General features: G+C 40.9%; 1 protein-coding gene and 1 long non-coding RNA gene across 3 annotated transcripts in view; one reads left to right on the top strand and one right to left on the bottom strand.

The window, feature by feature from the left end:
* Nucleotides 1-27,423, top strand: LOC143927741 (uncharacterized). Its single transcript, XR_013262313.1, has 3 exons — nucleotides 1-72; nucleotides 26,695-26,904; nucleotides 26,999-27,423. It is a non-coding gene; the product is annotated as an uncharacterized LOC143927741 (long non-coding RNA).
* Nucleotides 1-27,798, bottom strand: part of CACNA2D3 (calcium voltage-gated channel auxiliary subunit alpha2delta 3) — a 1,440,485-nt gene that overhangs the window by 206,495 nt on the left and 1,206,192 nt on the right. The window lies entirely within an intron of this gene.

Genomic DNA, 27,798 nt, shown 5'->3' on the forward strand with positions numbered 1-27,798 from the left:
TTTAGATTGGAGGAGGAGAATGGCTGGAGTGCACATGACCATGACCGGCCATGAAAGATCAGAGATAATAAGGTAGAGGAATTGGATTACATTAACTCTTACACACTATAGGAAGGATTCATGAAACAGAAGGACTGGCAGAGATTTTTTTTTAACTTTAGAGTACACTGGCAGGGCTGTCCCAATAGACTGGGGGTCTCCTGTAAATAGGGGCTGTATAAGGTAAATGGGGGGCTGTATAATGTAAAGGGGACTGTGTAACGTAAATTGGGGGCTGTGTAATGTAAAGGGCACTGTGTAATGTAAAGGGGCTGTATAATTTAAAAGGGGCTGTGTAATGTAAATGGGGGCTGTATAATATAAATGGGGGCTGTTTAATATAAATGGGGTCTGTATAATGTAAAGGGGGCTGTGGTATGTAAATGGGGGGTGTGTGTAATTTAAATGGGGCTGTATATTGTAAAGGGGATTGTGACTGTATATGGGGGGCTGAATAATCTAAAGGGGACTGTGTAATGTAAAGGGTGACTATATAATGTAAAGGGGATGTGCAATGCAAATGGGAGCTGTTTAATGTAAAGGGGACTGTGTAATGTAAATGGGGCACTGTGTAATGTATAGCGGGCTGTATAATTTAAAAGGGGCTGTGTAATGTAAATGTAGGGCTGCATAATATAAACGGGGGCTGTATAATGTAAAGGAGGCTGTGGTATGTAAATGGGGGGCTGTGTAATGTAAATGTGTTCTGTATAATGTAAAGGTGATTATGTAATATATACTGTATATGGGGAGGCTGAATAATCGAAAGGGGACTGTGTAATGTAAAGGGTGACTATAAAATGTAAAGGCGATGTGCAATGCAAATGGGAGCTGTTTAGTGTAAAGGGGACTGTGTAATGTCAAGGGGGCTGTGTAATGTAAAGGAGGGGCTGTATAATTTAAAGGGGGCTGTGCCATGTAAATTTGGGGATGTGCAATATAAATGGGGGCATGTATAATGTAAAGAGGGTTTGTGTAATGTAAATGGGGGGCTGTATAATGTAAAGGGGACTTTGTAAAGTAAAGGGGGCTGTAAAATATAAAGGGGGCTGTAAAATGTAAAGGGGGGGCTGTGTAATGTAAAGGGGGCTGTCTAATGTAAATGGGGCTGTGTAATCAAAATCGGGGGCTGTATAATGTGCAGGGGGGGGGGCTTTGGAATGTAAAGGGATCTCTTAAATGTACAGGGAGCTGCGCCATTTAGTATTTACTTTTCTAAATAAATACTGTTGCTCTCTATTGTGCTCAAACTACATGCAGGGCGTGTCCTTTTTTTTTTTAGCTCAGATAAAATAAAAGAATGAAGTTCTTCTGATGTTCTTCTGACTGCTTGAATTTTTTTATGAAAACCACTGAATCGTATCAAATCATTGACAAGATAATCGTAATTGAATCAAATTGTGAGACTAGTGAAGATGCGCACCTCTAATTTTAGTGTACTGTGGGAGACCAGATATAGTGAATGCAGGGTCCTGGGTTTAGTAACACTTTAACTTTAGAAAATAAAGAGCAACTAACTTTTTGCAAAATGGTATGTTTGTTTCCTTAAGATTGTAATAACAAAATATGCAATTAGACCAGGAATGATGAAACATTTGCATACACTTGTATACTTAATGTACAGAAATCTTTGATGTAGTCATGTTTCAAGTAACATTTATGGGCTGGTAGCCGGATCTATGTAAAGTATGTCAGATGAAAGTATTAAAAACACACATGGAACACATGATGCAAGCAGACAGTGTCACATTTATACCATGACATACCTGTGTATAAATAGCTCTGAAAGGTAGAGAGGGCAAAAAGGAGGACATGCTTACTTATGCAACGAGCTGACACACAACAGTGATATAACAGAACTAGAGAAGGAGCAGGACATTATTCAACTGTGCTGATATTATAGCAGTTAATCAACATTAAACAAAACTCCAACATTATCAATGATACCATTGAATATAAAAAATAATTAAATGGCGCATTAAAGAGGACATGAACTATAGAAGTTGTGTCCTGAAAGGCAAGCATATGGCAAAGGAATAGTCACCATTTTTGTTTCTTTGGGGGCTGATCTTTCCTCAGTTCTCACTTACCATGTCTTGTTGAGCACTGTGTTTCTTTGTGGAGGCCACCATTTTAGTAGAGGAAGGGGCTTTGCTTCCTAATGTCAACGATCCCACCTGTTGACTGGTGGTGTAATGACTGGTATGGAAATATTGAGGAGGAAGCTATAGAAAAGCTCAATCCTTGAACCCCTTTATTTCTTACCCACTTTTATTCTGCTATCCCTGCCCTACTTTACCTCTTTCTGGTGAAGGTCCAATTTGGGTCACATGATGATCAAAAGATAAACCTGATGATGATTACTATAATAAATCCAATCAGATTGGTAATCTATTCGGAATGCGGGGGGGGGGTTGACTTTAGGGTGGGGGTGATGGCATAAGACAGAAGACACAATGTTTACAGGGTCAATGTGTTTGGCAGGACATACAGTAGTTGCATAAGTAATATGGTTGAAAAAATATCCAGTTCTACCAACATAGCAAAAAAAAAAAACACACACACACAAATATAATATAATAGAATAGAAATAGAATAGATGTGCCAGCCGAGTTTGGCGGACAATTTTGAGTCAAGTCTTCTTTCGCCAGAGCCCACACGCAGTCGAATTGTGTGGTGGACTCTGGTCTGCCGGACTAAGTCCGCCGGATAGTCCGATCGTGTGTACGTGGCATTACACTTGCACGAAAGTAAAAGAGGTTAATTACGAAACATAGGAACCATATCCTACTTTCTACTATTGGCATTACTATGTAAAACATTAGGTATGAATAATATGCTTATGTAAATCCTACTTTATACATCTATATTTCTTCTAAAGAACATTCTGTACTGTATTTCTAAAAATGTGTTATTGTTTATAACGCTAAAACTTTAAGGGTCCATGCACACTGGCTGAAAAAAAGACCTAGCTATTGGAGTTTAGCATTTTGCCTGTAGAAGCTGCTAATGTCATCCTATGTGTCCATGCACATGAGAATGTTCAGAGGCATATTTTAAGCTCAGCAATTAGGGGCAGAAAGAAACCCTTCTAGTTTGTATTTTGGATAGCAGTTTTCTGGTAAAAAAAACAAAAAAACACTAAACACTCCTTAACCGCCCCTGGCTGTATTCCCGAGTCTGGCTCGGAGTGAAAATTCAGAATCATTAGTGGTAACCCAGAGCCAGACACAGGATCGCATTGCAGGATCCAAGATGAGTACCGTATATACTCGAGTATAAGCCGAGATTTTCAGCCTCTTTTTTGAGGCTGAAAGTGCCCCCCTCGGCTTATACTCGAGTCATTGCCGTCTGCCTGCTCGATCAGCGTGTCGAGCAGACAGACGGCGGCCATTCTACTATTCAAAAGCCGCGCCTCCGTCTGTGATAGGCGGAACACTCAATTTCCCAGCAGTCAGTGGTCCGCCTATCACGGACATCCGCTCATCCTCATACTACGGACGAGGATGAGAGGATGTCCGTGATAGGCGGAACACAGACTGCTAGGAAATTGAGTGTTCCGCCTATCACAGACAGAGGCGCGGCTTTTGAACAGTGGAATGGCCGCCGAGGCGCCGACGAAGAGCGGCGATCCTGGCATGGCAGAAGGACGGAGGCTCGGGACGGGACGGAACGGAGGCTCGGCTTGGGACGGGACGGAACGGAGGCTCGGCTCGGGACGGGACGGAGGCTCGGGACACAGGTAGGCTGGACACACAAGGCTGCACGGACGGACAAACACACACAGGCATGGATGGACACACACACAGGCATGGATGGACACACACACAGGCATGGATGGACACACACACAGGCATGGATGTACACACACACAGGCATGGATGGACACACACACAGGCATGGACGGACACACACACAGGGATGGACGGACACACACACAGGGATGGATGGACACACAGGGATGGACAGGCATGTCTCACCCTCAGCTTATACACGAGTCAATAAGTTTCCCAGTTTTTTTGGGGTAAATTGGGGGCCTCGGCTTATATTCGGGTCGGCCTATACTCGAGTATATACGGTATGCTTATCTTATCAGAAATTTGGGAAAAAAATACTGCGCTAAAGAAATCTCTCAACAATCGGTCTAAATATCTAAAGGCTGCGATTGATACGATGTGATACACACCTATAAAGCATACAAGTCAGAAATTTCAACCGCGCTCACAATTACAAAAATCTAAAAAAAATATATCTAAAACCTATAACAGAATAATATGTATACACTATAACTAGTCAAAAATTACAATATAAAAACACAACTAAGTGAATAATAAAAATGTACTCTATAACTCATACAATAATCAAGTGTACAGAAAAAATATATATTTAAAGTGCTCAAAAATTATATATAAGCAACAGTTCCTCATAAAGACGTAGTAATGAGCATAAGTGGTAAAGTGCACAGAATTTTTGTGAACAATCAGAAATATTATGAATAAAGTGCTCAGAAATTATATATAAGAAAACAGTTCTTCATCAAGATGTAATCGTGGGCATAACAGTCCAATAATCATAAGTGTTTCTTCTCAAGAAATCCTATGCAGGTACAAGAGAGAGAATTTCCTTCACCAACACCGTGCTGATAAATGGTAAAAATGCGCGCTTACCAAATCCCAGAATCAGAAATTATTTCTGATATCAAATGCCTTTCTGATTCTGGGATATGGTAAGTGCGCATTTTTACCATTTATCAGCACGGTGTTGGTGAAGGAAATTCTCTCTCTTGTACCCGCATAGGATTTCTTGAGAAGAAACACTTATGATTATTGGACTGTTATGCCCACGATTACATCTTGATGAAGAACTGTTTTCTTATATATAATTTCTGAGCACTTTATTCATAATATTTCTGATTGTTCACAAAAATTCTGTGCACTTTACCACTTGTGCTCATTACTACGTCTTTATGAGGAACTGTTGCTTATATATAATTTTTGAGCACTTTATATATATATTTTTTCTGTACACTTGATTATTGTATGAGTTATAGAGTACATTTTTATTATTCACTTAGTTGTGTTTTTATATTATAATTTTTGACTAGTTATAGTGTATACATATTATTCTGTTATAGGTTTTAGATATATTTTTTTTAGATTTTTGTAATTGTGAGCGCGGTTGAAATTTCTGACTTGTATGCTTATCTTATCCTCTGGATCCAGCGATGTCTCCCCGCTGTGCGAGCGTTTCGTCCTCCAATCGATCTATCACGGAGTCGAGCTCCGTTCCCTGCGAGCATTGCATCGCACGGGGACGGAGAACGGCGCTAAATTTAAAGAGTGAAATACACACATTACATACAGTATACTGTAATCTTACAGATTACATTGCTGTATGTAATTATTTCACATCCCTTTTGTCGCTAGTGGTCTGTCCAGTGCCCCACATTTAGTTTTATATTATAAAAACTGTTCTTTCTGCCTGGAAACTGGAGATTGTCCATAGCAACCAAAACAGTCCCTTTACATCAAAAGAGGTTTTAGACCAGCTAGAAAACAGCGATAATAAATTGTAATCACTAGCAGAATTGAGCGATAGTGATTTGTGGGGAGATCCGTCATCAAATACTGAAAAGTAATGACAGTGACAATTCTGCAACTGAGCAAATTTCAGTGTTTTTTATTTGATTACATTATTGAATATTTTTTATTATTATTATATTATTATTTGGTATAATTCTTTATAGTTATTTATTATATTTTAATTTATGATTTTGTTTTTCAAATTTTATCATACATGGGATGTCTTCTAGACAATATAAAACGCCAAATTTCCATGCAAAACATTGTACCGCTTTCAGCACCTAAAATCCGACATATTTATTCCGCCAGGGAGGTTAAACGACTGTTAAAAAAAGCTATATGAGCTTTTTTTTTTTCTGCCAAAAGAACTGGTGTTTTTTTAAGCCCAGTGTGCATGGACATTTAAAATAAAGTATGTTTAAATAAAAAGAGGCAGCAGAAAACATTTACAAAGCACAGATTTACGGAATGAATAAAGCAGAAGCAGTATTGATTCAAATGCAGCAAGCACCGCAGTAATGACATCACCAAATCTCACTCCAAATCTCCTGCAAGAGTAATTAACCGCTTGCCAACCAGCCGCTGTCATCATACTGCGGCGGGTGGGCACGATCCCACGAGCCGTCGTAGCTGTACTGCCGGCTCCTATAAGCGGGAAAGCAGGAGTCCCCTCCCCCCACAGCTAGAACACACACTAGGGAACAAATTTTATCACCCACTAGTGTTAACCTCTTCCCTGCCAGTTACATTTACACAGTAATCAGTGCATTTTTATAGCACTGATCGCTGTATGATTGTCAATGGTCCCAAAAATGTGTCAAAAGTGTCTGATCTGCCCGCCATAATGTTGCAGTCCCAATAAAAATCGTATATCACCGCCATTACTAGTAAAAAAAAAATAATAATAACAATGCCATAATTCTATCCCCTATTTTGTAGACGCTATAACTTTTGCGCAAACCAATCAGTATATGCTTATTGCGATTTTTATTACCAAAAATATGTAGAAGAATACAGATCTGTCTAAACTGAAGAAAAGTGAGGATATTTATTATAGTAAAAAGTACAAAATATTGTGCTTTTTTTCAAAATTGTCGCTCTTCTTTTGTTTATAGCGCAAAAAATAAAAAACGCAGAGATGATCAAATACCACCAAAAGAAATCTCTGTGGGAAAAAAAGGAGACATAAATTGTGTTTGGGTGCAGCGTCGCTTGACCGCACAATTGTCAGTTAATGCAACGCAGTGCCGTATAGCAAAAAATGGCCTGGTCATTGAGTTGTCAAATCTTCCTGGGGCTGAAGTGGTTAAGATGATCTGACAGCTATGAGACTGTATGCACAGAAATACCTAGGTCCCCTCACATATCAAGACGTGAACTGTTTTTTTTTTCCAGGAGGAATTTCGTTTTTTTAAGCTATTATATTTTGAATATAATTAATTTCAAGACATTTCCTTTAGCATAGGAAATCTTCACTTTTTGAACTCAGGTCTGCTTTTACGTACCATGCATAATCATTGCATGATCCTCTAAAGATCAGATACATCTCCTGCAGATAATTAGGAGAATGAAAAGTGATGAATCTGCTGTTGTTTTCCAATGGAATCACGCACCAAAGAACAGCCAAACACGCGGTCCAGTTAGGCCCCTTAGCTTGTGGCATAGGTCCGCAATGACTCACTGAAGACAGTTGGGCACTTTTCAGTTTTGTTTAGAAGCTTTTTTAAGCAGGAAGGCTGATTGAAATTTTACTATTTGTAGGGAGCATTTTTTCCCAAAAAAGGAGGCCTGCCACAATTACCAAAATCCATTGTAAACAGAATACTAGATTTTATTACTGCAATTAAACCCCTGAAAATGTCATATGTTGATGTTCTGAATGACCTTATAAAGTAGATGAAAAAGGGAAAATCTCTGCTGGAACATTGTAAACAAGGGCGAGACAGTTGCTTTAAAAGAGGAACATTGGGCTTAATGCTGATACAAAGAGTGATTATCTACCAGATTAAAGCAAAAACATCTCTTTTTCCTGATTGAAATTCATCCAGATATTCATTGGATGGAATACAAATACCCTAATGTATTCAGGTTGTGTCTCTGTGTATTTGGCCTATATGTGGTTCCACCATGTGTTCAAAAAATATCAGAATTGGTTCTGTTTGTTTATGCATGAAGTCAAATCTTTAAGATGCACCTGTGTCCACCTAATCCACTACTCATGTTTTTAGATGTTCAGTTGATTATTGTGGTGCATGGTCAGCTATGTTGGTTGCTGTGCAGTCGGTGTAGCCCTCAGCCCCTTGCTGTTACATGAACATGTTCACTTGCTCTCCTCCACATGCCTGGCAGTAGACTTGTGCACAACGGAAAATTTCGTTTAGTTTCGGTTCGTTGTCATTCGTAAAATACATAATTTCGTTCTGTTATATTCGTTATGTTACGTTAATACGTTTTCGGATAATTTGTTATTATTCGTAGAGTGTCGAATTCATTCATTCGTATTCGTTATTTATGTATGTATAGACATTCGTGATAATGATTCGTAGTTTGGAAAGTCGTTTGTTTATTGAATCTTTTAACACACACAATGACAACGTCTCTTCACCTCGGCTCAAATAAAATACAACATCCTTCTAACTCTGTTCTCAGGAATGCACTTTGCCAGTAATCCATCCTCCAGCACAAAATTAATCAGCAGATTGGACTATAAGATTTACTTTGAGCTGACCTTTTGTTTCATTAGATCTTTAAAGAATTACCGAATCATGTCAAATTCATTCGTTATATTTCTTTCGTATTCGTTGTTATTCGTTATTTTCTTATTCGGACATTCGGATGCATCCGAATGTCCGAATAAAAAAATAACGAATAACAACGAATACGAAAGAAATATAACGAATTAATTCGACATAATTCGGTAATTGATGTAAAATTCGGCCGAATTTCAATTCGTTACAATACGAATTGCACAAGCCTACCTGGCAGTACACCTCTGCTGGAATCATCGAGGCTTCTAAACACAGGTCTTCTCCTGGTCATCTAACAAGAGGGGCACTTTCAAGCATGGGGAGGAATTAGTGAACACTTAACAGATGTTGTATCAAGGTGGAAGGGCTACAGGCACAACTCACCGTATAGCTGAAGTTGGTTGCAGCAAAAGAAAACAGGACCTAATTACCATGGTAATCGATTCCGGTAAGCTTTGCCTACCATCAGCAAAGTAGTAGTTAAGAAATTCAAACTTCCAAGTCATATTTGACAATGGTTTGCCTCTATTTTCATCTCACCTTTAAACTGGCAGTACTTTAGTTACACTTCAATGTACTATGCCATTTTCCCATGAAGTTAAACATTAAAGAAGTATACCTTGTCTGTTTCTTGTGAGGACATTGTGTTTTGTTTAAATAAAAAAAAAAAACTCCAGACAGTGCTTCCTAATTGCATTACCAGGTGAAATATTTAGGCCGTAACATACAAGGGAAATTAGCCATCATGAAGATTGTTTTGCTACCAAAATCAAAGACATTGAATGACTTTTAAAATAAAAAATATCCTTGGTGGTTTTTCCAAGTAAAACTGGAATGCTAAATGATTAGACTACCCTGAATTTTCAACAGGAAGAACCTGCCACTGAAATAAAGGAAGATGTGTTCTAGTCACAGTACAATATTAAAGTGGTAGTAAACTGCAGACTTTAAATAAAATAAAAAAATCCCTTGTAAGGCAATGGCCTAATGCGCTAGTATGCATTGCATACTAGAACTTTATGAAATACTCACCTTAGAATGAAGCCCTTCAGCTGTCACTGCTGACAAGGCTTCCACCCCCCCTGGTCTTCCTTCTGGGTTCTCTGGCTTCGGGTCTGTGAATGGCTGAACCATGATGACGTAACTGCCATGCATGCACCCGGAAGTCACAGTTTACAGCACAAAACTCTGAAGGGATGGCACGGGTATGCTGTTTCCTCAGAGTGCATGCACCGGTGATGTCACCGGCTGCATTCAGTGTGAATATCTCCTAAACGTCACGCGTTTAGGAGATATTTACTGTACCTACAGGTAAGCCTTATTATAGGTATAAGTTAAAAAACTGAGTTTACTACAAACTAAATTTATAAACATTCTTTTGCAGAAGCAAGGGCACACCCATTCTATGGTTTGCTTGGACTGAGGTCCAAGAAGATGTGGCAGCTCTAACAGTAATTACTGCCATTTAAAAAGCACAAAAACCTGTTATATTAGAACTCCAGAAATGGAAAAAGTAGTCAACATCTACGTCTGACACATGCTGATACAGGGGATATCTCCTAAACTGTGCAGGTTTAGGAGATATCCTTATTATAGGCTTACCTGTAGTAAAGAGTGTCTTGTAAGGGATTACAACCACTTTAAAAAGGATCATTTAGCAGTGGCAGACTACATTTTCTCATGAGAGTTTTCCGGCAAAGTGGGCCTATTTTTTTCCCAAATAAGTCAAAGCAACAGATTCACTTAAAGACCTCCTGCTCTCTATCTCCCTTGTCACCTCATCCCATGCTCATCTCCAGGACTTTTCCAGAGCCTCTCCCATCCTTTGGAACTCCCTACCCCAATCTGTCTGACTACCTCCTACCTTGTCCACTTTAATACGATCCCTGATAACTAATTTCTTCAGAGAGACCTATTAATTCCCTTGGCACAACACATTCTTCTTTGTCGTTAGGCTAAGACTGGTGGTCTAAGGGTTAAATGTCTTTCTGCTTTAAAGCTAAGCAGAAGGCATGGAGACTTTGATAAGGTTTTGTTAAGGAAAGAAAAAGTTTTGGATTTCTAAATTAAATACCTTGATGCCTAAGGGACCCAATAAAGAACTGAACTTACAGGTGCTTTTGGATTAGGATCCATTTAATAGGCTGACTACTGTTGCTCAAGTGTCTGTCCTCTCTCTTATACCATTGAGTGTATGAATTTCATTACCTAATTATTAAGTTTTAATTTTCATTCTTTCTATTATTCCTTAGTGTTATGTTAGTCCTAATAGCTCCTTTGTCTTCCCTTACTTGCTGGTAGGTCTGCATTCTGGATTGGAGGTACATTGTAAATATTCATCCTATGGGATGTTTTTATTTCAGTAAAACTTACCAAAATTGCTATAGGTCCTCTTTTGAGAGCAGTGATGGGCTGGGTTACAAGATATATTTAAACATGTTCCAGCCAGGGGGTGCTATGTCCTGATGAAGCTGGTGAAACACATTGATCTCATGCTCTTGTGCATCTTACGTGTCCTCTACCTGTTTCAGCTGTATATAAGGTGGTGTAGCACCGAGGCTATGATGCTGGGGCGCTCCACTTAGTGCACACATGCCACATGGAAGATCACAGTGCTATTGTCAGCAGCAGCTTAGATTGAGCAGTATGTTTTTATTAAAAAAAAAACAGTGGATGGACTCAATGGGAGGAAGACAGATCCACACACGTTATTCAGTATGTTTGTGACTATATCGGCAGAGGTTGAGAAGCTTACACTTGGATGACTGCCTCTATCTGTGATATGTTTATACAACCTATTGCTTCTCCCTTAGCCGTGTTTGCTTTCCCCTGCTGTGAGATTCTGTCTTGGATGGATGACTGCTCTGTCGAATCCTTGCTGCTTGATCACCTGCTGCTTACTCCCTGTCTACCCTGCTTTTCTTAATGCATATGCCTTTACTTATGTGGCTTCATGTGGACTTTCGCTGACTGACATATTCTGACTTGCTTGTCCTCATATTTTCTGGATTTCTCCTGGGCTTATTTTTTATTATTTAGGCAGTATGCTGTATTATCATTATTGTGGTCAGCATTTTATGCCTCCTTATTTTGCTTCTCCTGTGTAACTTTATATGTTACATCCCAATGCCTCACTGGAGGAGTGCTTTACTGCGGCAAACAGGTTTAGACCTTTGGATGGAGTGGCTATCCACACACTAGTTCTACTCTATACGTCTGTTTGGATTTGGCGCCCTATCTCTGTGATAGTGCTTATTTTCCACTCCAGGGGCATTTACAGGAGGAACTTATATACAGTCCCTTACTATATTCATGCAGACAATCATTCCATGACTTGGATTATTGGACTGTATGGATGTGGGTGTGGCATCTAGATGCACTTTGGTATATGAAACCACGTGGTCTTTTTTTAAAGTGATCGAAGGTGGTAGCTAGTTTTTATTTTATTGAACCTGATTTTTGTGATTTATAAAAACAGAATTTTTTACAATTTTGACTTCATTCTTTATCCAATATTGGTTCATTACACCCCTGAGGCTCAATATTATGGTTCTTTGACAATTCTGCTTTCTGGTTCTGTCCTTTTTTTTGGTATATGTTCTATTTTGCCATAGAACCCCAGTTTAATTATTAGTGATTGGGTAACTAAACCAAGGGTATACAGTGGTACCCACACATGGTATGTTCCCATCCCTACTCCTTTTATTCCTATCTAGCCCCCACCTAACACTGTACTTTTATTTTCTCCATCAACTCATCCCTCACAGCTATTACCTTTTGTATCACTTGACCCTCCCTCTTAGATTGTGTGCTCTCTGATTCCTACTGTATTAAACCGTATTGTATTATACTATCTGCCCTTTTGTTGTAAAGTGCTGCCTAAACTGTTGGCAATATATAAATCCTTTATAATAATAATAAATAATAATAAAAAAGGACATCACCTTCAGTGAAATTGTCTTAACATTTTTACATTTTACAGATAGTAAAACCCTACCTTCATACCCACTCCTGAGACATATACTGTGTAGCCCAGTCTGATTCTGCACAGCCTTTGCAGCAAACTCCTGGTCAGATCCAACATGAGTGCCACTGGCCCTATTCATTTGTATGTACTCATGGTGATGCTGAGCCATCTCCGTAAATATGGACTGAGCCCTAAAAATCAATGGCGGGAGCGAAATGTGCTGTAGGGGTAAGACAGTTTTCATTGCAAAGGATGTGTGGTGCTGGACAGGCCTCTAAAGTGAATATCTCGAGAAAAAAGGAATAAGGTCAGTGTCTTACTACTTAAGCTTCACTGAGGTGGGTGGGAGAACTGTTGAGGGACAACTACATTAAAAATGGCTTCACTCCCTAGCCATAGAAAGGTAAAGAAGAAAATAAGTTCTCTACATATAGATTTATGGTTGCTCTGACCAGAACTTACACAGGGCTAAGGACTTTCATGCATCCATGTGATTGTACTCGGACTTGGCAGTTGACTACTCAGGCAACCATCACTGAAAAACCTACTAAACCAGGAAGATAAGAGAACGAGAATAATATGCTTATCAAGAACAAGAGTATCAAGTATTTCTTTCCACTACAGGCAGCCAGTGGGGGCAGGAGGGCAAAATATTATGATAACTGTTTTGGGAAAAATGAGTTTTGGAAAGTAGTTTGATGTCCATACTGATATGTTAGTTAGCCAATTAGTGATGCACAAGTAGACTGAAGAAGGACAAGGGAGTGTCGTTTTTTGAGGGGGAACAGGTGGTCATATGCATCAAAAGCTGCAGAAAAGTCTAAGTAAGTGTACTGAGTAGTGGTCACTTGTTTTAGCAGTTAGTAAGTTATTACAGAGCTTTAGAAGGGTGTTTTTTTTTCCATCGAGTTTTGTGGGTAAAAAACTGTAAGGAGTCAAGAAGGTTGTTTACAGTGGTATAGCAACTCATGATTGTAGATTAGGCACTCTGAGAGTCTAAAGGTAAATGGGAGACAGGAGACAAGTTTTAGGTTGTTCAGAATGGTTGGGGACGAGCGAGGGCTTTTTAAGTAAGGGTGATCAGAGAATATTGGTAGAGGGTAGGGAAAGATGCCAGAAGACAGAGAAGGATTTAAGAGTAAGAGACCATAGAATAGAGCAAGAGGTTGACCAGAGTAGCTGTGAGGGAATGGGGTCCTCGGGGTAGGTGGTAAGGTGGGCATCAGAAGGGTTTTGGGTGTGGGAGTGAAAGTTATATAGCAGAGGGCCAGGACTGGGTGAAATATCTCCTGATGTCAGAAGAAGCAAGAGGGTAAGGGAAGTGAGATGAGAGAGAGAGATGTATATGAAATTTTAATCAGTGTACATGCCCATGTGCTCTGGAGGTTATGTTACTATATGGGTTCAGAATATGTAGGCGATAATAAGTTCAGTAATATGGAGAGAACAGTAGTGAAGGTGATATATATTAGTTGTGAGGTGGAGAGAAGTTATAAAAAGCATATTACAGGGTGGAGAAGGTATTAGTCAGACTTGAAAGGAAAAGGCTGAATATGGAAATATAGGTTCATCTGATGTCTGTGAGGAGCACTGTTTGTAGATGCCTTCTTGTTGGTGTCATAGTAAAACTGTGGTTTTGAATGGACCAAAGGATGCTAAAAATTGACACTTTAGATAAAATAGCCATTACAAGTGTTCCATTTGCGTATTAACAAGTTTCCCAGCTTCAGTAACCATGGCAAATTTGATAATAAGTTATACTGGAATATAGTACCTCTGCTACTAAAAACTGTACAAAGACTTTGGTTTTCATTCTGACTCTGGGAAAGAAAAGGTCACTTACTATACCATTTTTTTTATAAGCCACAGTGGTAAAATTAGCTAACATCTGTGTACGTCATGAGGATGAGGTTTTATTTATTTTGTTATATAAAGAGAGCCTGCTAATTCACAAATGCAATGCCCTTTACACCATACTCAGAACATATACCAGTTAATACATGGTAGTATTATAAGCTCCCCTGTACTCAGGAGGGAGCTTAGAAAATCATGCACATTCCTGTCAATCAGTTACCCTCTCTACATAATTGAAGCATGTTATTTTAAAAAATGTATTCGAGTTGGTGAACCTGAAATTAAATAAGCATCGCCATGCTATGAGATGCGGCTGGAACAAGTACTGGCCCACACTGCAGAGGAACGGCACCGGAGAGGAAGTAGTATTACAGCCAAAACAGTTTCTTCGTTTTTAAGCTGCTAGTGTACCTTTCACAAAATATCCTGCAGTGGGGCTTTGTTGGTTTGTGCGGTTTACATTGTTATACAGAAACAAACCATGTTTTTAGAAAATCATTTCTGCTGCATTTTGATGCAGAGATCCGCACATCACATCGCCATTAGAGGATTAAAATGCACACACAGGAGATAGCATAAAATAACAATTAATGTACATTTACAATATAATGCTACATTTTATAATACCGCTACGATATAAAGTGATATGGTGTGAGTAAGGAGGGGATAGAACTGGATGAATACAGCACTAGTAAGCATAAGTAAGCAACGATATATACTCTTAGCCCTTGTACACACGGTCGGACATTCCAACGGAAAATGTCTGATCGGACCGCGTTGTCGGATAATCCGACTGTGTGTGGGCTCCATCGGACTGTTTCCATCAGAATATCCAACGGACAAAGTTTTAGAGCTGGGCTATAAAACTTTCCGACAACATGATCCGATCGGACTTTGTCCGATTGTGTGTAGAGAATTTCGATCGGACAAAGTGCCACGCATGCTCATATCAAATTAGGAGACCAAAGCTATTGGCTACTAGCCTGAACGTAGTCCCGTCGTAACTAAATAACGGCATCACGTTCTGAACGATCGGATTTTCCAACAACTTTGTCCGACCATGTGTATGCAACACCAGTTTTGGACAAAATCCGTCGGACAAAATCCAATGGATTTTGTTGTCGGAATGTCCGACCGTGTGTACAAGGGCTTAGATTGTAAGCTTGCAGGAGCTGTTGGTGTAGTTTCTCCGATTACATTGTAAAGTGCTGCGCAAACTATTGGCGCTATATAACACCTGTATAATAATAATAATAATAATAATATTATATATATATATATATATATATATATATATATATATATATATATATATACTGAACAAAATTATAAACGCAACACTTTTGTGTTTGCCCCTATTTATCATGAGCTGAACTCAAAGATCTACGACTTTTTCTATGTAAACAAAATGCCTATTTCTCTCAAATATTGTTCACAAATCTGTCTAATTCTATGTTAGTAAGCACTTCTCCTTTGCCGAAAAAATCCATCCACCTCACAGGTGTGGCATATCAAGATGCTGGTTAGACAGCATGATTATTGCACAGGTGTGCCTTAGGCTGGCCAAAATAAAAGGTCACTCTAAAATGGGCAGTTTTACTGTATTGGGGGTCGGGGGAGGGGGGGGGGGCCGAAAACCAGTCAGTATCTGGTCTCCTTCTCATAGAGTTGATCAGGTTGTTGATTGTGGCCTGTGGAATGTTGGTACATTCCTCTTCAATGGCTGTGCAAAGTTGTTGGATATTGTCAGGAACTGGCACACTCTGTTGTATACGCCGAACCAGAGAATCCCAAACATGCTCAAAGGGTGATTTGTCCAGTGAGTATGCTGGCCATGCAAGAACTGGGATGTTTTCCGCTTCCAGGAATTGTGTACAGATCCTTGCAACATAAGGCCATGCATTATCATGCTGCAATATGAGGTGATGGTCGTGGACGAATGGCCCAACAATGGGCCTCGGGATCTCATCACGGTATCTCTGTGCATTCAAAATGCCATCAATAAAATGCACCTGTGTTCTTTATCCATAGCATACGCCTGCCCATACCATAATCCCACTGCCACCATGGGCCACTCGATCAACAACGTAGACATCAGCAAACCGCTCACCCACATGAGGCCATACACGCTGTCTGCCATCTGCCCTGTACAGTGAAAAACTGGGATTCATCCGTGAAGAGAACACCTCTCCAGACGCCATTGAATGTGAGCATTTGCCCACTCAAATCAGTTACGATGATGAACTGCAGTCAGGTCGAGACCCCAATGAGGATGACAAGCATGCAGACCAGCTTCCCTGAGATGGTTTCTGACTGTTTGTGCAGAAATTCTTTGGTTATGCAAACTGATTGTTGCAGCAGCTGTCCAGGTGGCTGGTCTCAGATGATGTTGGAGGTGAAGATGCTGGATGTAGAGGTCCTGGGCTGGTGTGGTTACACATGGTCTGCTGTTGTGAGGCCAGTTGGATGTACTGCCAAATTCTCTGAAACGCCTTTGGAGATAGCTCATGGTAGAGAAATGAACATTAAATTCAAGGGAAACAGCTCTGGTAGACATTCCTGCAGTCAGTATGCCAATCGCACGCAAAACTTGCGACATCTGTGGCACTGTGCTTTGTGATAAAACTGCACATTTTAGAGTGGCCTTTTATTGTGGCCAGCCTAAGGCATACCTGTGCAAAAATCATGCTGTTTAATCAGCATCTTGAAATGATACACCTGTCAGGTGAATGTATTATCTTGGCAAAGGAGACGTGCCCACTAACACAGGTTTAGACAGATTTGTGAACAATATTTGAGAGAAATAGGCTTTTTGTGTACGTAGAAAAAGTTGTAGATCTTTGAGTTCAGCTCATGATACATAGGGGCAATGTAGTTATAATTTTGCTCAGTGTGCGTATATATATATATATATATATATATATATATATATATATATATATATATATATATATATATATATATATATATAGAGCAATGACATTTTGGACAAGATGTCTGTCATGTATAAATTTAGTTTTTTGCCTTAGAACAGTAATGGGTTCTGAGGGTTAATTGTGTAGGTTAACTTTGACATCAGTTTGGCTGGGCTGTGTAGGGGTTTTGCCTGGTCATGTGTATAGTTAAGTGCACATGACAGGTTTAGAATGAGGCCTGGTTGGACGCTTTGGGTATCAGCGTTCCCCAGAACCAATCAGTGGGTGTGCCGGCCCCCGATGAGGAGTCTGGGGAAGGGTAATTAAGATGTTGTAGTCACGTGTTCTGGGTTCGTTCGTGAGGCCATAGCGGTCTGTTCCTGATACTGGACCAGGGTAGCCCTGTGAGGGGTCCCGGTCACGGGAGCGTATGTCGCTCCGCATCATGCTTCAGTTGGTTATCCCCAATAGACCCGCCTGGTCTGGGGTGAGGATCCGTCTGTTCACGATTCTCGGAACCGGCTGGTCCGAGGCGCAGTAACTGAGGGAGGATTCAAGGCGTCCGGGTGTGCTCTCGGCTTGGAGGGGCACTGCAGCTCGTGTAAGTGACCGGGGAGGACTCTTCGGAGGAGGGCCAACAAGCTGGCATCCTGAGAAGTACCTGGTTGCTAGGTTGTGAAGGACACTGACAAATTCGCGCTTTTTCCAGTACTGCCAAGGAGACAGAGAACGTTCCAGGTACTGAGGAAAAAGATTACTGTTCACTTTTGTTACAAGTTACTCAAGGTCAAAGATTTCACAAGTTCTGGATCAAAGTGCCGACTGCCATAATCTCTGGCTAGAGATTTGTTCAGCTTTGAAGTGCCCAGCTGCGAGTGGCTACTCTCTGGGTGGTATTAGAGACTTTCTGATATTAGCAGTTCAAGGTGCCTGAGTTCCTTCACCCTTGTCCTCTGTTCCCATACGAGACTGTGTTTGTTGGAAGTTACCCCTGCAAATAAAAACCTTTTCTAAAGAACTTTTATGGTGTCAGCATCCAAAGTTGTTGGGTACTAACCCTGGGAACCCCTAGACGTGGAAGAACCAGCCAGGGGGAGGTAACCGGTAAGCCCAAAAGTTAAGGCCGCCCTGCCAAGGGTTATGGACGCTACATATATATATATATATATATATATATATATATATATATATATATATACCATTTGTATATACTATATTATTTTTTCGTTGCTATATTTTTTCCCCCCGAAAGTAGAGTTACCCTTTGGAAAGACCAGAACCCTTGTAATCTTTGTATTTCTGTCTGTGAATAAAAATAAAAATAAAATAATTAGAAGACCAGCTTGCTTTTATCTTCCAACATACAGCTGTAATCTAATTGGCTACTACAGACAACATTCCCACTTTTCTTCTTTGGCAGTTTTTATACATAAGATGTAATGGTAAAATACAGAAAAACAAGAAAATGTGGGGGGAAATAATTTAGACATACTGCAAATAGTAAATGTAGCAATGGTAAAGGTTGAAGGAATGTCTGCAAGTCCAAAGTAATTTGTAAGCCTGAAACTCTAGTGGTGTTTAATGAAAACCCAGTGTGGAATAATTTATTTTTATAACACTCGGCACAGAGGTCATAATTTAAATGACCTGGGCTGAATTTTCAATAGGCTGAACAACATACTACACCGCTGGGAAAGAAGGTTACATTCTAGTTATTACTTATTCACAGAATGTTCTCAATACTTAATACAATTTTCCTACATATAATATTCAGGGAATGTTTGAATGATACAAAAAAAAAAAAAAAATCTGCCACATTTAAAAAAAGAAATTGCACTAAAAGAATTCACTAAAACTAACTGCTATTTATATTTCCTCCTTTTTCATCCACTGAATTCAAAGGAATTATTTTACAGAACATTCTCAACATATAATAGTACACTAACACATATTTTGTAGTTGTTAACCTTTCATGACCAGGGGTAATAGATGCCTAGATCTCCAGGCTTAATTTAGAAGCATTAGCGTGCGTCAGTTAAAGCGGAGTTCCAGACAAAAAACTCCTTATAAAACGTAAGCACACCCAACCTTATTATTGGATTTTTTTCATACCTTTTTTTTATATTTTCTTGGGACTTCTGTGCCGGAATGAGGTACATCACTTCCGCATTTTTATTTGCCCTCCTAAGTGTCCCAGAAGAAAATGGGACCATTTATAAAGCGCCGTGCGACTTGCGTGTGCGCAGTAGGAAACAGGCTGTGAAGCCGCAAGGCTTTATTTCCTGTTTCCCTTAGTAAGGATGCTGACACCTGCACCCAAAGCCGATGGACAGGTCGGCTTTGGGTGCTGACATTACAGTCTCCCTGGGCAGATAAGTGTCCTTATATTAAAAGTTAGCAGCTATAGCATTTGTAGCTGTTGAATTAACCACTTGACGACTGGGCACTTAAACATACATTTTTTGATCACTTTTATTCCTATTACAAGGAATGTAAACATCCCTTGTAATAGGAATATGGCATGACAGGTTCTCTTTACAGTGAGATATGGGGTCAATAAGACCCCACATCTCACCTCTAGGCTGGGAAGCCTGAAATAAAAAAAATAAAAAATAAAAATATTCTGGCTTCGATTGTATTGGCGAGTCGGTAGAAGAACCGGAGGGTGGCGGGGGGGGGGGGGGTGTCTATGGCTGGGTATTGCAGGGTATCACTGAGTATGGCTGGGTATCTCCGAGTATGGCTGGGTATCCCTGAGTATGGCAATTTATGGTAGGGTATTGCAGAGTATTGGCTGGAATTGTACTGCAGAGTATTGGCGGGTACTGCAGAGTATTAGCGGGTACTGCAGAGTATTAGCTGGTATTGCAGAGTATTGGCGGGTATTGCAGAGTATTGGCGGGTATTGCAGAGTATTGGTGGGTATTGTAGAGTATTAGCTGGCATTGCAGAGTATTAGCTGGCATTGCAGAGTATTAGCTGGTATTGCAGAGTATTGGCGGGTATTGCAGAGTATTAGCGGGTATTGCAGAGTATTAGCGGGTATTGCAGAGTATTGTGGGTATTGCAGAGTATTGGTGGGTATTGCAGAGTATTGGTGGGTATTGCAGAGTATTAGCTGGCATTGCAGAGTATTGGTGGGTATTGCAGAGTATTAGCTGGCATTGCAGAGTATTGGTGGGTATTGTAGAGTATTAGCTGGCATTGCAGAGTATTGGTGGGTATTGCAGAGTATTAGCTGGCATTGCAGAGTATTGGCAGGGAATTGAGGGGTTAATTTTCGGTGAGCAGCAATGTGGGCACTGCAGATGCAGCCCACAGCGCTGCTGACACCGATCTCTTCCCCCTCCGCTGTACCGATCGGTACAGAGAGGGGGAGGGAGGAACCGGCGTCATAACATGACGCCGGTTTGTTTACAAGTGATCACTCCGTCATTTGACGGAGCGATCACGTGGTAAACGGCCGCGATGAGCGGCCGTTTACCGTGGTCCGTGATGCTCTCGAGTGTGCGCCCCAGGGGGCGCGCGAGAGCGGAATTATGGGAGCACGTCATATGACGGCCTCCCAGAGTTAAACAACACGCCTGTAGCCGTGATTCGGCTATGGGCCGGTTGTTAAGTGGTTAAAAAAAAATTCACTCAGACTGGAAATCCGCTTTAACTTCACAATAATGCCCTGTACACACGGTCGGACTTTCCGATGTAAAATGTGCGATCGGATCTTGTTGTCGGAAAATCCGATCATGTGTAGGCTCCATCAGACTTTTTCCACCTGAATTTCCGACACACAAAGTTTGAGAGCAGGATCTAAAATTTTCCCACAACAAAATCCGATCGTTTAAATCCCGATCGCATGTAGACAATTCCGATGGACAAAGTGCCATGCATGCTCAGAATAAATTACAAGACGAAAACTATTGACTACTGCCCTCTTTATAGTCCCATCGTACGTGTTCTACATCATCGCGTTCTGAACGATCGGATTTTCCGACAACTTTGTGGGACCGTGTGTATGCAAGACAAGATTGGGCCAAAATCCGTTGGAAAAAATCTGACGGATTTTGTAGTCGGAATGTCCGACCGTGTGTACAGAGCATTACACTGTAACTAATTGACCTAACTAAGGAATTGTAACACTTTTTAAGCCTGTTTCCCTTTTCGTGCTTTGGCAACTCATTCAAAATGAATGGGCTGCCTTTGTGCAACTAATGGAAATGCATGATATACGACACGTAAACATGCATGCATTCACATACCAAAGGACTGAAACATGATTACAACTAACATAATGCATGTAAGGCATAAAGTAAATCTTCTTATGTCACAGACCACATCAGTACTTGCCACTTGAGAATGTCTGCTGCGGCAAAACGCATTGAGGCGTGACATCATCACACCCGCTAGGAGTAGCAGCACACAGGCTTTATTCGATGTGTCTCAGTTTTTTCATTTGAAATGAGAGTACATTTCCTTTATGTATATAAAGTGACTATTTTATGCATGACAGTGGTGCTATACTCAGGGGAGATGATGGTCATACCTAGACTGATGGCTACCCTGGTGGTCATTAAATATCACCATTCCAAAGGCGTTGTGGTTTTCTATTGAGTGCATTAAACCTCTTATAGTGTGGGGGTTTAGTCTTTTGCTAAGCTTTTGCCATTTATTTCTGGTAGAGAAATACACAAGGGGATCCACCCAGAAGATATTGAGTGTCACCTGGTCACTTTGCAGGTGGATTAAATGGACTTGTGTTATTTATGATTTCTATATGCATTTTGGTGATAGCACATGACTTATTGGGGTTGATTTACTAAAAGCAAAAAGACTGTGTGCTTTGCAAAGTGCAGTTGCCTTATGCAAGTGTAATTGCTCCAGAACTGAGTAAATGAGTGGAAGCTCTTCTGGCTTCCATCATCCAATCATGTGCAAGCAAAAATGCTGTTTTTTTTATTTCCCTTGCATGTGATTGGGTATTCTTTGCAAAGTAAAAACTTACCTCATTTACTAAGCTCTCGAGCAATGTCACTTTGCAAAGTGCACAGTCCATTAAATCAACCCCACTGTATTTACTTTATTGCAGTTGAAAATGTATTATTATGTTTAACCACTTGCCGACCAGCGCACGCTGTTTTACGTTACCAGAATGGCACTGATAGGCAAAAGGGCGTACAGGTAAGTCCCCTTTAAGAAGTGGTGTCGCAGGCATGTGCGCTCGCCCGCCATGGTCTCCAAGACCGTGACTACGTGTTCCGCGGACTTCTCTCTCATCGAGAGCTGTAATCACTGTCCTGTGTGTTGAAGCCCAACCCCCCCCCCCCCCCACAGTTAGAATCACTACCTTGGACACGCTTTACCCCTTCACTGCCCCGTAGGGGTTAATCCCTTCATTACCAGTGTCATTTACACAGTAATCAATGTATTTTTATAGCACTAATTGCTGTATAAATGACAATGGTCCCAAAATAGTGTCCAATCTGTCTGCCACAATGTCGCAGTCCCGATAAAAATCACAGATCGCCGCCATTACTAATAAAAATTACAATGTAAAATAAAAAATGGCATAAAACTATCACCTATTTTATAGATGCGATAAATTTTGCACAAAGCAATCAATATGCGCTTATTGCGATATTTTTTACCAAAAATATGTAGAAAATAAATATCGGCCTAAACTGAGGAAAAAATTACTTTTTTTTATAATTTTAAGGGGATATTTATTATAGCAAAAAGTTAAAATATGGTCTGGAAGGGGGTAAAATCTTCTGGGGATGAAGAGGTTAAAGGGTACAGCGCAATCATTTTAAGTTTATTTGGTTGTTACCGTAAGTACTCTGTATTCTGGACTCCTACACACGACTTTATTTAATTTAGTTTGTTTTGCACTAGGCACAGTTTTTTGAGACTGGATATTCAACACGATGACCCTGATCCATTTCTAGACACACTGCACTATACATACCTGTGGGTGTCTCTGCTATTAGCTCTATCAATAGGTTTTCGCTCCTCCTCAAACAACAAGCAAAATACCCCCGTGATGGCCCCAGCAAGGACCTAGGACCAGGACCCCTGAGGTATTGAGAGCAACAAACCCTATCCTGCATGGCGACAGGAATATTCTCCACCGCATACCAGGTTGTGTGTTTTATCCGACAGGATCACCACAACCTCAGTAAATATAAGTTACGATTTGGAATGTTTCTAAATCACTATTATTGTAACTATTAGCTGTACATATTTACTACGCTAGAAGGGCTCTCCTGCCTCTCTACTTTTTTTTTTTTTTTGGATAGCACAAATTGTCCTCCCTGGGCCTGTATCCTACTCCCTTGGATATACCCCACTTGAACCCTGAGGACCACCACCACCTGACTGCTCTAACTTGTTTTTCTAGATTTGGATAGAGCTGCAAATGGCCAAAACCTATATCACACTTCATTGCTGTTTCTTCTATGGAGAGATTCCTCTTCCCTTTCGGCTGTTACCAGGACAAATGATCCTTATCACCAAGACAGAAGACTCTCTCTAATCTCTAAAAATCAAAAATATGTGCATTTGTCATTATAACAGGAATACAAGGGAAGTCACCCAATAGAGACACCTCACATGTACAGTATATACACTATATTAACAAAAGTATTGATAATACTTTGTGCACTGGTCCAAATCATTTGGTGGAGGGAGGATCATGATGTGGGGGTTGTTTTTCAGGGGTTGGGCTTGGCCCATTAGTTTCAATGAAGGGAACTCTTACGGTGTCAGCATACCAAGACATTTTGGACAATTTTATGCTCCCAACTTACTGGGAACAGTTTGGGGATGGCCCCTTCCTGTTCCAACATGACTGCGCAACCAGTGCACAAAGCAAGGTCCATAAAGACATGGATGAGTGAGTCTGGGGTGGAGGAACTTGATCTTTCCTACAAAGAGTCCTGATCTCAACCTGAGAGAATGTGGCCTTGTTCCCGGTTCTGTTTGTGTACAAGGCAATCGTGGGCCCCCGAGTCCTCCCGACCCACAGGCACGCTCCTGCAACTGAGCCTGCACGAGCCGCAGTACACCTATGGCGATTCACGCAGTAGAGCTATAGTTCTGCCATCAAATGATGGAGGCCAGTCTTAAAGCAGTTAAAGGCCCATTACTTTTGTTTTCAAAAATACCATATTTGTTTATCTGATGATGCCAATGTGAATTTGAGATTGGATTTTATGACATGTCCTCTACCTTATAACTTTCTACATAGTTCTTCTCATTACAAAAAGCTTAGTAAGTTATAATTCTAAGGTGCATTAACCCACGACAACCAATTAGAATTCTCTCTGCTGAACCCATACAGGTATTATAATAGATATAATGATAAAAAGTACATGTATGAAGCTGGTCATACACACTGGAATAGAGTAACCTGCAGTGGCAGGTATTATATTCTGACAGCCATAATTCGCAGCAGTCTGAATGTCCAAACAGCTCCAGCATATTGGATGCAGGCACTGTTCAGGCAAGAATTTTCTTCCTGGTCTCTTTGAAAGAAGAAGAATGAAAAATCAAGTTTTGTTGAGCTGGGTGGTGCTGATAGAGCCACCCACTGCTAATTCATCAGGAATCAGGTGACATTTGATTTGTGTATTTGCCATCTTCAACAGCATTGCTCTTCTGTCTACTGGCTGGGCATTTTTCTTTTGCAGCAGGATCAAATGTAAGGGGAATGGGGGGTGTGCCTTGGGAATAAGCTGCTGCACCCCTGAATTCAACACTGCCAATTTAGGAGTATAGGTAAGCCATCTTAACTTGCTGTTGTAGCGAATCTCCTTCAGAACAAAAGTTAAAATAGTAATATGATCAATGATGATCCAGCTTAATTTATATTTAATTGCTGCCCAATCTATTCAGTAGTCCCACATTTTTGGAAATAAAAATAAAAGTAAATACAATTTTGAACAGGGTGGAGTAGAGTTAGAACTTCTGTCAGGTTGTATTGCTCTATCCACATTGGAAAAATGTCCCTGAATTTATTTTGCGAGGCACAATAGGAAGTAGAAATAAGAGGAAAACACGCCACTAAACAAGTGTCTCTATTGAAAGACATGCCCACTACTCCTGTTCCAATGACAACAGTAACATTTTGGATTCCCCACGGTTTCTCTCCAGATTAGAAGTATTCTCAGAAATACATTTTACATTTTACTTTGACATAAACGGGATAAAGAGCCAGGTTTACCAAATGTTTCCTTGTCTTATAAGGCCATGACGCTAGTGCGTATTTTAAATTGGAGGCATTTTCTACTAAAACTTGGGTTCCTTTAGGGAAGATCTGCATGGGTAGAAACATGGCTGTGGCCCCATGGCTACCGATGGTAGACAGAGGACTTTCGGACTGGACAGGACATCCCCATTGATTCAGACGATCCTTACAGTGTGGGATAGACTGAATATTCAAGGTGCATATGCCACTTGGACTTCCTCCCTAATACCTCTCGGAGGCTTTCCATGGTTTCCCCCTGGAGAGGATGTACGTTTTTTCCTCTCATGGGGAGCTGATGGAGACATGTCATGTGCTAAATTTGCACCTGAAGGAAAGCTATTTTTGCAGTCCCATTATGGGGACTTCACAATGTCATCTTGCTGTATTTCCTCTCTAAATTGCATCCCCCATTGCGCCCAAGGGTACACTATCTCCCTTTGAATCTTGGTGTGTACAGTCCTTAGAATCTAGGCATCTGCTCTCCTACGTGTATAAGTTGGTGCTTGAGGCTTACTCTCAGACACCTCCTTATTTTATCAAAGAATGGGAGAGAGAGCTGGGCACTGAGTGTTCCCCTACACAGACCCAGAAAATTATGTACCAGGCCCATGTTTCCTCCATCAGTACTTGCATAGTACTAGCACTTTAAATATTCCTGAAAGGATATCTGTACATTCTTATTTTTTCCTTTTCCCCTGTGTGGCTGGATGCTGCGATTAGGGATCACCCGGCACACCAAGCCGCCAGGTGTTTTCACCCATGGTGGCTTATGGAGGACAGGCGGCGTCTGGCCTGTACAGCAGCCGCCCTCCATCTTGCAACCCCAGCCGACGTGCTGTCTGGCTGGGGAAGCATGGCGTGTCGGTGGATGGAGGGGGCGGAGCCCCGCCCTGATGTCAGTGCTTTGCGCATGTGCGGTATGGCGGGACTCTGCTCTCACCACTCGGGGGGCATTTCGGCTTGGGTGCTACCTTTCCTCTTCCCTCCATCAGCTATTTCAAATTTTTTGGATCAGCTGATTGGATGGTCTAGTCTTTTATACAGCCCGTCCGTCCGCCTGTCGGCATTCCGCGATCATCGCTGGATGCTGCTGGACGGATGGTGCTGTTGCTCTTGAGGTGTCTGGGCTCCTAGATATTACCTGTTCTAACTCGCTCTCCATTCTGTTCATTCCTCACTTATCTATGCTATACTAGCTCCATCTCTTTCTGTGGTTACTTGTGTGTGTGTGTGTGTGTGTTTTTTTTTCTCTCCATTCCCTGTGTCTCATTAACCCTACCTCTCTCACCTGTTATTTTTATTTTTATTTTTTTCTTCTCTTCCTTCACATTTTACCTTCTTCTTTCAGGACCCCTCGCCATCTACACCTCAGTGGCCCCCTCACTCGCATCCCACAGCCCTCCCACATTAACGGGCAGGGGATTGGGGCCCTCGCTGTAGGCCTCCCCAGCCGCATACTTCCCACGCGGGTGCACTGGAACTCCCAGCAGGATATTTGCTTGTGTTTTGTTTCTTTTAGTTACCTTCAGTACATGCATCTGTCTTCATAATTTTCTATGTAAGTAATCTGAAACAGTATCTTCATGTATCCTGGTCCTCCCCTATAGTTGTGTTTATTCTATTAACATTTTGTCATCTGTGCCCTTCACTAGACAATGTGCTCTTTATGCTCTATACCCCCCTGATGAAGAAGATCAAGACTTCTCCGAAACGCGTAGGGTCTTTGAGCATCGGGGCCTACCTCTTGTTACATGGGTGACCTTCTATCTATGATTGTCATTACTATTATGGATATCATTTGCATGTATTTTTAATTGTGCCTTGATTATCATACATGTTCTTTTGTTGTGTTCAACATATATTTATATTTGGTATGTAATAAATTTTGTTAAATTTTACATTTTGAAATTGTGTACGTGCCGTAAAAGTCCTAAAAATAGGGGGTTGTTCTCCCTGATTTGCTTAGTACTTGCATTCAGGAGTCCTCTTATAAATGTTTGACTAGGTGGTACCACTAATTTTTGAGCGCACATACGGTTTGTTTCCTTCCCTAGTAAATTGCTGTAATTTAATTGAGTTATGTACTATTCTCTTTTTTGTTTTGCCTGTCTTTACACATCACACTTAGTTTATAATACTAAATTAAAGAGGATCTTAAAGCGGGAGTTTTCTTTTTTTTTTTTTTTAAGTCAGCGGCTATAAATACTGCAGCTGCTGACTTTTAAAATAAGGACACTTACACGCCCAGCGCGCCCGCGATGTCGGCTGCTGCCTCCATCTTGAGTATGGGAATCAGGAAGTGGAGCCTTGCGGCTTCACTTCCCGGTTCCCTACTGCGCATGCGCAAATCGCGCTGCGCAATAAGGATGGTCCCCGCTGTCCCTGGGATCCGTGTGTTTCCCAGCGGACAGCGGGGGACCCGCAGGAAGTGCTGTAAATATCCGCAGATTCT

This window comes from Lithobates pipiens, unplaced genomic scaffold, assembly GCF_037356315.1.
Source record: "Lithobates pipiens isolate NorthernLeopardFrog02 unplaced genomic scaffold, aLitPip1_a1.2 Scaffold_23, whole genome shotgun sequence".
NCBI lineage: Eukaryota > Metazoa > Chordata > Amphibia > Anura > Ranidae > Lithobates > Lithobates pipiens.